General features: G+C 43.4%; 1 protein-coding gene across 1 annotated transcript in view; it reads right to left on the reverse strand.

The window, feature by feature from the left end:
• LOC106013912 (zinc finger A20 and AN1 domain-containing stress-associated protein 9) overlaps positions 1 to 5,805 on the reverse strand; it is a gene marked incomplete at its 3' end in the record, with an annotated part of 22,748 nt that extends 16,943 nt beyond the window's left edge. Inside the window, 1 exon segment of the mRNA XM_035973605.1 lies at positions 5,671 to 5,805.
• Between the last annotated feature and the right edge of the window lie 1,049 nt (positions 5,806 to 6,854).

Genomic DNA, 6,854 nt, shown 5'->3' on the forward strand with positions numbered 1-6,854 from the left:
TCTCTCTCTCTCTCTCTCTCTCTCTCTCTCTCTCTCTCTCTCTCTCTCTCTATAAGACATGGAATGTTGTTTTTTCAGCCAAATAAAGAAACCACGTCTGATCAAATCGAGATGGATTAATGGTTTTCTGGAAGCAAGCCGGCAATGAGATGACAGACTCTGTCAGAGACTTCCAGAAGATGCAGACTTTCTTCTGTGTCTCAGTCACAGGAACTGTAGGAGCACATGGTTCCAGAGACCATCAGCGACTTTTACAAGAGATGGACCGGGGAACTTTCTGAAGAAGAAACGTCTTAGGGGCAGTAGGCCTACTTAGTTTGCCTGATTTTCGTGAACATGGATTTTTTGGTGGAGAAGCATGCTATCCCCTAAAAACACCCAGATCGTTGGAAAAAGCCAGGATTTACTTATGCCGTTCTGGAGAGGAGAAAGGGAGGAAGATCACCTCAGAAGAAATACAAAAACGTGCCAAGGAGCGTGGGGACAAATGGGGAACAGATGTCAGCTTCCGTGTGTCATCAACAGTCAGCGATTTGCCTGCAGCAGACGCTAGGTATCACGGAGACTGCCACTCCTGGTTCTACACAAACTATCCAATGCAATCAACTAGTTGAGCTCACCTACAACGCATGACAATGCCTTCAGTCTGCTGGATGACGAGATTCGATTAAAACAAATCACGCATGTGGAATAGTGTGCAAGTCCATGAACGCTATATATTGAACTTGAAGAGAAAGACAAATCTGGGCTTTCATCACTAGCGCAGTTACCTCCCTTTTGTGACGAGTTCAGTCAGCTCCAGTGGCACATGTGGTCCTCACCAGCTACTTCAGATGAGCACAAAGTCTTGCTGTACACACGACCGCCAGAAGGGGACAGGTCCTGTGTACAACAATCTGGCTGGAGAGTCGCCTCTGCCACAGCAAAGTGTCATGCTGAAAGTCACAACCAACGAGGAACAACTGATCCAAACTGTTGTACATCGTCTTTGCAGCATGCAGCCTCCACCAGGAACAGATGTGGTCATCACTAGACCAGATCCATACCCTATACACATGGGGTCTGGACTTCAACAAGACGCTCTGTATCGTGAAGAAGCTGATGTGCTGACGTCGTTTCATGTCATCCACGAATTGCCATAGGACAGAGGGGCATCAGGGTCATTTCTGACGGCACCGGAGTTCTCGTTATCAAGACCCATCATCTCTACCTGAGGACCAAAGAAATGTCATAAATCTCTACACGAGGACCAAAGAAATGTCATAAATCTCTACCTGAGGACCAAAGAAATGTCATAAATCTCTACCTGAGGACCAAAGAAATGTCATAAATCTCTACACGAGGACCAAAGAAATGTCATAAATCTCTACACGAGGACCAAAGAAATGTCATAAATCTCTACCTGAGGACCAAAGAAATGTCATAAATCTCTACCTGAGGACCAAAGAAATGTCATAAATCTCTACACGAGGACCAAAGAAATGTCATAAATCTCTACACGAGGGCCAAAGAAATGTCATAAAATATGACTCTGTCCATTGAGTCGTGCACGTGCACACATAATGTCATAAGTGTCAACGACGTTGTTAGATAGCATGCAGCCATAATGCCTCATCTGCTGGCAGCTCCTGCCCTCACTGGTTGTCACACAGTTTCTTCCTTTTCTGGAATTGGAAAGATGACAGTCCTCAAGAAGCTTGAAGTATTCTCCGATGAACTGGAGCTTGGGAAGATGTCTGTTCCTTTCCAGGAAATCTCTGAGTCATGCCTTCAGTTCAGTAATCTGCTCTAAGGGGATGAGTCAGGGGCAAATCTGGACACAGTTCCAGCCAACATTTTCAGGAAAAGTATTGCTGGAAAGAAACACATTCCCCCGGAACTGAATAGCTTTCCTCCGACGATGGCAAGTTTTCAGGCCCACGTCAAACGAGCCCACTTTTAGGCTGTGCCGTGGCAAGCGGCCTCGGGGAGCCATCTCCTCCTCAGCTGGATCCAATAAAAACTCAGTGAGAACCACCAAAGAAAAAAACTTTATGACGCAAAAAAAGCTTTTTCATTTGGCGCTCGGACTATACATATACATTATATATATATATATATATATATATATATATATATATATATATATATATATATATATATATATATATATATATATATAAGTATAAGGCGGAGAGCAGTCGATGCCACGCTTGTCTGTCCCTGGCCACGTCCTCCAATGTCGTCACATCCAGGCCCTGGGTGATTGCCTCATCTCTTATTGTGCCTCTATAGCTTCCAGTTGGTCTTCCTCATTTTCTTTTTCCAAATGGTCTCCAATACCATGTCTGATATGGCCATCTTGTCTTCGGCATTCTTAGAATATATGTCTTATAGATATCCCCATCTATATTATTATTGAAATCATTAAAATAGAAATCATTATTATAAATTATCTTCCTTTTCTAAAGAGTAAAATTAGAGGAAAAAACTCTGCCTTAGACTTACGAATAATGAGTATAAAATGACAATCCGTGAGCCCTGTCTGTCCGTGAAGCCTGTCTGTTGTGCTACGTGAAGCCTGTCTGTCCGTGAAGCCTGTCTGTTGTGCTACGTGAAGCCTGTCTGTTGTGCTACGTGAAGCCTGTCTGTTGTGCTACGTGAAGCCTGTCTGTTGTGCTGATGTACAGGAGATAGATATCGGTGTGATTGCAATAGTCAGGTGCCAAACGTGGAAGATGATTTACTCTTTTTTTTCACAATAGGATTAGGCCACACATGCAGTTTCCACGATTTTGTAAAAATTGTAACTGCCATAGAAAATAAGCTAGATTCTACCACGGAGATCTTGGTTCCAAAATATTCCCAAAAGTGAGCTCTATACACCGGAGCCAAGACGTCCCAAATAAATCGTTAGTTCCGCCACCCTCGACCTGGGCCGTCAAACCTGCATGTCACGTGACAATTTTACGTTGGTTGAACTTTATTCGAGAAATGGTCAAAGAGAGATAACCGAGTAATTATGAAAGGAGGGTAGGGGGGTATTTCTTGAATTAATTAATGCCCTTGTACCCCCACCGGAGCACCCCTCCCCCCACCGGAGCACCCCTCCCCCCACCGGGAAGAAAGTGTACACTACGGTATAAATTATTTTTTTGTAATAAAGAAAAAAAAGTTGTCATGTGGAGCAGGTAGTTCTACCACAACACGGACGCGCATTCTGTCCGTGTTGGGAGAATATTGTACCGTGTAAGCAACGTGTTTTGGGCCAAATGAAACAAACCCAGTTTTTGCAACAATACGAGACATACATCAGGTAGACAAAGCTTGGACTATCGCCCTTTGGTGACAGACGGGAGAAAAAAACAACAACCTCTAGGCCTACTACTAATACTAATACCAAAGACTACCGTATGTAGGGTGTACCATCTTTGCTTAGACAGTGGGTGCCGCATTCAACGAGGTCACATTCAACGAGAAGTCGGCTCCAACGAGGCAATCCTTAATCCCCAATTTTTCCCTCTCTCTATATCTCTTTGTAAATGTACGTCAGCTCCAACGAGGTTGCAAACAGACCGAAGTCGCTTTCAACGAGATCTCGATAACCAAATAAAAGCAATGAGCGGCCCCAAAAGCGAAGAATATTTATCTTTTCTCTCCATCTCACGCGACGCACAAGGCCCATCCTCCATTCCTAACACAGTGTATTGCTAGATCTTGTGTGCCTCCTAACACAGTGTATTGCTAGATCTTGTGTGCCTCCTAACACAGTGTATTGCTAGATCTTGTGTGCCTCCTAACATGGGCCCCAAAGCCAAGAGGATGGGCGAGGGTTAGCGTACAGTAGGGATGGGAGGGGGTGGGTGGGAACGCCATGCGGGCTGTGTGAAACTGGATGAACTCTGGACGGGTAGGTCTAGATCGAGACCTTCATTTTTCAATTTTCTTTTCTTCCCCCGATCAGAAAATCCCAGTTCCCGCCTTTACTTTATGTAGATCTAGGCCTAGATGTGAGAGGGGAGGTTTCCACACGAGAGGTGTTCCGGAAAAAAAAACATATTTTAAAATTCAGAAATGAGGGTGAGAACACAGCTCAAACACGCACACACTGATGTTGTTTAAGATTTTCGCCATCAGGGGGAACAACTGTTGTAATTCCTGGTATTGGTACATCGTGTCATATAATTGTTGGGCGCGATCTGTCGATTTGCGCGATCCATCGACCACGCAGCGCATTTGGTTGATCGAGGAAACGTGTGACAATCCATCGATTGTTGCGCATTCTGTTGATCAGCAGATCGCGCAGCGCTTTTTGTCGATCTGTGAAATATTGTATACTTACTGCGCATTCTGTCGATAAACTATGTGTATGTCACTATGATTCATGATGATATAGTGAATTTAAAAATAAAAAATTGGTTTACTGAACACGTCAGTGAGTGATACTCACCGACCTATAGAGGTCTAACCCTGATTGCACTCTCATTATATCTACCCAATAGCAGTGTCTAAGTACACGGAAACCGACAACTCAGGGTCTTTCCACCACCACTACAGCATCATCATTACTTCCACCACCACTACAGCATCATCATTACTTCCACCACCACTACAGCATCATCATTACTTCCACCACCATTTGTCTTTCCACATGTTTAATTTCATTTTGTTGAGCATTGAGTTTTTCTGTAATTTTTGTTTTAATCACATGGCACAAAATCGACAGCCGTGACCTCTTCCCCTATAAGTATAAGCTGAGAGTGCAATATCGCTACGCGCAGTCTCATTGGTCGACATAAATTTAATTAACTTTGCCCCCCCGGCTCAACTCAGTTTTGTTCAATCTAATGACGCGGGGGGGGGGAACCAGTTTCGATAGATCTAGATCTAGTAACTGGATATTAAAGCTTACGTCTCAATTGTTATCATTATAATCGAAAAAAATGTTAATAAATGCTGGAAATATTTAGAAACAAGGGTCAGAAGTCGGAACGGACATCATACTGGATTCAAATCAGAGTCTGAACATAATTTTTGTTTATTCGGACTCGAATAGTCACTTTGATTAGTTCGTTATTGTAACCCTGACTTCCAGTTACTTCCAATCAGTATCAGTTTGACTTTGGAGAGTGAAAGTAAAGTACACACTGGACGACAACAAAACATAACAAAACTTAGAGGGGTAAGATCTACAGAATGCGCAACCAAACGGATCGACAAAAAGCGCTGCGCGATCCGCTGGTAGAATGTGCAACAATCAATGGACTGTCGCACGATTCCTCAATCAACCAAATGCCCTGCGCGATTGATGGATTGCGCAAATTGACAGATCGTGCCCAACATATATATAATAACTTTGTGTCTCCTTTCTTTACTTTAGCCTTAGTCACGTTCAGCGAGGGGTCGGATCCAACGAGGACAACAAGCCGGTCCCGGCAACCTCATTGAATGCGACACCCACTGTACTAAGGCAGTAAGAAGGCTTAGAAGATCTAGATCTAGTCTGGCTTAGAATGTAGAGAGACAGCGAGTCAGAAAGGGAAACACACACCCACAGGCTGCTGCTCATGTTGACGTCCTTGTCCACGGAATTACCGCACATATTGTGGGGACCATTGACGGCAAGATCTAGATCTATATATATATAGAATCTAGATCTATGAATATATTATATATATACTTCAAACTGACCTTACAATTAATCGACATCCTCTTGGCCCTTGGAGTCAAACTCTGATCATCTGATCCGTGATGTGCTCATCATAGTGATAGTTTCAGTCACCAAGGAGAATGGTCTTTGTGGTATCGATTCCTTCATTCAACAAAAAAGAAAAGAAAAGCAACGAACTCACTGTCACAAACTCCGCCTTCAGGAGACAGCAGAGAAAGCCAGTCACTGGATCTGGTTGAAGCGAGAGGACGCAGGCTGGAATGAATCCTAAAGTTGGCAGCAGAGGAAACAGCCGAAGTAATATGGAGACCTCACATCGGTGAAGGGGCTCGCTGCGTCAGAAAAGCTGTAGAGAGGAAGAGCCCGAAACAGCGACGCGATTCTCTCCTGATGATCTCCATGCTAGAGTCCGAGATACGGAGCGTTCGGCTGTGAGCAGCATATATACGGCTGTTTAGACTACGCGTACCATTGGGCTGTGAGCAGTGTATACGGCTGTTTCGACTACGTTCCTTCAACATCCTCATCACTTTGATCTCCAGGAAATAATTCAAATATAACTTCATAAGTAAGTTAGATCTCTCGATCCAAAGAGAAATGTGCAGATTTGACAGTTCTGTTTGAGAGCTCCAGTTTCTTCACCAAATTGCACAAGCGAAAAACGAAAGTAAAAGAAGACTCCAGAGCTAGAAAACAGTTCGAGCAGTAAAAAAAAAAATAAACACTGAGAAATTGCTTGACTGCTGCCTATCAGAGAGTATTGAATTATTCTCGTCGACATTCGAATTCGCATTTCTAGTTGTCCTATTATTAGATTTCCACGGCATATTCTCGTAGATCCCTCTAGAAGGGCCGCGAATGACGGTCACAAAAGGACATCCATTTTCCTGCTGAGAATAAAGTCCATTTGGGAGTTGTTTAGTAGAATACATGTATGTATTTGTCACCAGTATAATATAAATGTTGCTTTGCAGCACCTTTCGCAGAAAAAAGTTAAATAGAAAATTTGTAGTCAAACCGATCTGATCTCCATGGCAAAGACATTCTATCCAGATTTCTCTCTCTCTCTCTCTCTTCACACATACACAGTTTATATGATTATATACCGCATAGACTCCAACAGTGGAATCCCGATTCAACCACGTCGTCAGGCCTGACCTTCAATTTCGTCAAGTCCGAGTGTTCATTAAGGCATATATATATA

This window comes from Aplysia californica, unplaced genomic scaffold (assembly GCF_000002075.1).
Source record: "Aplysia californica isolate F4 #8 unplaced genomic scaffold, AplCal3.0 scaffold01500, whole genome shotgun sequence".
Classification (NCBI taxonomy): domain Eukaryota; kingdom Metazoa; phylum Mollusca; class Gastropoda; order Aplysiida; family Aplysiidae; genus Aplysia; species Aplysia californica.